Source organism: Monodelphis domestica, chromosome 8, assembly GCF_027887165.1.
Source record: "Monodelphis domestica isolate mMonDom1 chromosome 8, mMonDom1.pri, whole genome shotgun sequence".
In the NCBI taxonomy this organism is placed as follows: Eukaryota; Metazoa; Chordata; class Mammalia; order Didelphimorphia; family Didelphidae; genus Monodelphis; species Monodelphis domestica.
The window spans coordinates 177,463,959-177,467,157 of record NC_077234.1 but is presented as its reverse complement, the minus strand read 5'-3'; positions in this window follow the sequence as shown (position 1 = coordinate 177,467,157).

The following is a 3,199-nucleotide window of genomic DNA, read 5'->3' as shown; positions in this document are numbered from 1 at the left end:
GCTTGTTGATACTTTGGATTATTTTAAATGATGCATTAATTTAGAGCATTCACTACACTTTGGCAACAAGATATGGATTATATTAAGCAAAATGTTAAAGTAAGCCTTACCAATTCCATTCTTCTTGTGTCCCTTATATTCAAATTAATGCTTTTCAGCAAAAATTTATTACACATCTACAGTCGGCCAAAATGATAGGTGTTAAGGAAAATAGAAGGATGAAATAAAACATTACAAAATTGTTCTGGATCATTACTACTTATAGAGAAGTCCATTACTTTCAGTTGTACCACAGTGTATCAGTCTCTGTGTATAATGTTCTCCTGGTTCTGCTCCTCTCACTCTGCATCAATTCCTGGAGGTCGTTCCAGTTCCCATGGAATTCCTCCAGTTCATTATTCCTTTGAGCACAATAGTATTCCATCACCAACATATACCACAGTTTGTTCAGCCATTCTCCAATTGAAGGGCATCCCCTCATTTTCCAAGTTTTTGACACCACAAAGAGTGCAACTATGAATATTTTTGTATAAGTCTTTCTATTATCTCTTTGGGGAATAAACCCAGCAGTGGTATGGCTGGATCAAAGGGCAGGCAGTCTTTAAGTGCCCTTTGGGCTTAGTTCCAAATTGCCATCTAGAATGGTCAATTCACAGCTCCACCAGCAATGTATTAATGTCCCAATTTTGCCAAATCTTCTCCAACATTTATTTTTTTCCTTTGCTGTCATTTTAGCCAATCTGTTAGGTGTGAGGTGGTCCTCAGAGTTGATTCAATTTGCATTTCTCTGATGAGAGATTTAGAACACGTTTTCATGTGCTTATTGATAGTTTCTATTTCTTTATCTGAAAATTGCCTATTTGTGTCCCTTGCCCATTTATCAATGGGGGAATGGCTTGATTTTTTTGTATAATTGATTTAGCTCCTTATAAATTTGAGTAATTAGACTTTTGTCAGAGGTTTTTGTAATAAATTTTCCCCCAATTTGTTGCTTCCCTTCTAATTTTGGTTGTGTTGGTTTTGTTTGTATAAAAACTTTTAAAAAAAAACTTTAATTAGATGATTTATAATAATTTTCCATGGTTACAAGACTCATGTTCCTTCCCTCTCCTCACCCAAACCCCCTCCTGTATCTGACACACAATTCCACTGGTTTTAACATGTGCCATCTATCAAGACCCAGTTCCTTATTATTAATATTTACACTAGGGTGATCTTTTAGAGTTCACTTTCCGAGTCATAGTCCCACCAACCCAGATGATCAAGAGGTTGTTTTTATTCTGGGTTTCTGCTCCCACAGTTCTTTCTCTGGATATGGATAGCGTTCTTTCTCATATGTCCCTCAGAATAGTTCTGGATCATTGAATTGCTACTAGTAGAGAAGTCCATTACATTTGATTTTACCACAGTGTATTAGTCTCTGTGTACAATGTTCTCCTAGTTCTGTTCCTTTCACTCTGCATCAATTTCTGGAGGATGTTCCAGTTCCAGTTTATTATTCCTTTGAGCATAATAGTATTCTGTATAAAAACCTTTAAATTTAATGTAATCAAAATTATTTATTTTACATTTTGTATTTTTTTCTAACTCTTGATTAGTCTTAAAATCTTTTCTTTCCCAAAGATCTGACAAGTATTCTATTCTGTGTTCACCTAATTTACGTATAGTTTCCTTCTTTATATTCAAGTCATTCACCAATTCTGAGTTTATCTTGGTGTAAGGTGTGAGATGTTGATCTAAACCTAATCTGTCCCATACTGTTTTCCAATTTTCCCAGCAGTTTTTGTCAAATAGTGGATTTTTGTCCCAAAAGCTGGGATCTTTGGGTTTATCATAGACTGTCTTGCTGAGATCACTTACCCCAAGTCTATTCCCCTGATCCTCCCACCTGTCTCTTAGCCAGTATCATATTGTTTTACTGACCACTGCTTTATAGTACAATTTAAGATCTGGTACTGCTAGGCCACCTTCCTTCATTTTTTTTTCATTCTTTCCCTTGATATTCTTGATCTTTTGTTCTTTCAAATGAAATTTGTTATGTTTGGTTTTTTTTTTCCTAATTCAGTAAAAAAAGTTTCTTGGTAGTTTGATGGGCATGGCACTAAATAAGCAAATTAGTTTGGGTAGGTTTGTCATTTTTGTTATATTAGCAATCCTACCCATGAGCAATAACTGTTTTTCCAATTATTTAGATCTAGTTTTAATTGTGTGGAAAGTGTTTTGTAGTTGTGTTCGTATAATTCCTGTGTTTGACTTGGCAGGTATATTTCTACGTATTTTATATTATCTAGGGTCATTTTAAATGGAGTTTCTCTTTCTAACTCTTGCTGCTGAGATGTTTTACAAGTATATAGAAATGCTGATGACTTATGTGGGGTTATTTTGTATGCTGCAACTTTGCTATAGTTGTTGATTATTTCCACTAGCTTTTTAGTTGATTCTCTAGGATTGTTTAAGTAGACCATCATATCATCTTCAAAAAGTGATAGCTTGATCTTCTCATTACCTGTTTTAATATCTTCAATTTCTTTTTCTCCTCTAATTGCTACTGCTAGTGTTTCTAGTTCAATGTTAAATAATAGAGATGATAAAGGGCATGCTTGTTTCACTCTTGATGTAATTTATTCCCATTGTAAATGATGCTTGCTGATGGTTTTAGATATATACTGTTTATTATTTTTAGGAAAGACCCTTCTATTCCTATACTTTCTAGTATTTTCAATAGGAATGAGTGTTGTATTTTATCAAAGGCATTTTTCTGCATCTATGGAGATAATCATGTGATTTTTTGTCACTTTGCTTATTAATATGGTCAATTATGTGAATAGTTTTCCTAATATTGAACCATCCTTGCATTCCTGGTATGAATCCCATTTGATCATAATGAATAACCTTCATGATCATTTGCTGGAGTCTTTTTGCTAATATTCTATTTAAAATTTTTGCATATATGCTCATTAAAGAGATTGGTCTGTAGTTTTCTTTCTCTGTTTTTGATCTACCTGGCTTTGGAATCAGTTACATATTTGTGACATAAAAGGAATTTGGTAGAACTGCTTTGCTTATTATGTCAAATAGTTTATATAGTATTAGAATTAGTTGTTCTTTGAATATTTTATTGAATTCACTTATGAATTCATCTGGCCCTGGGGATTTTTTTCTTAGGGAGTTCCTTGATGACTTGTTCAATTTCTTTTTC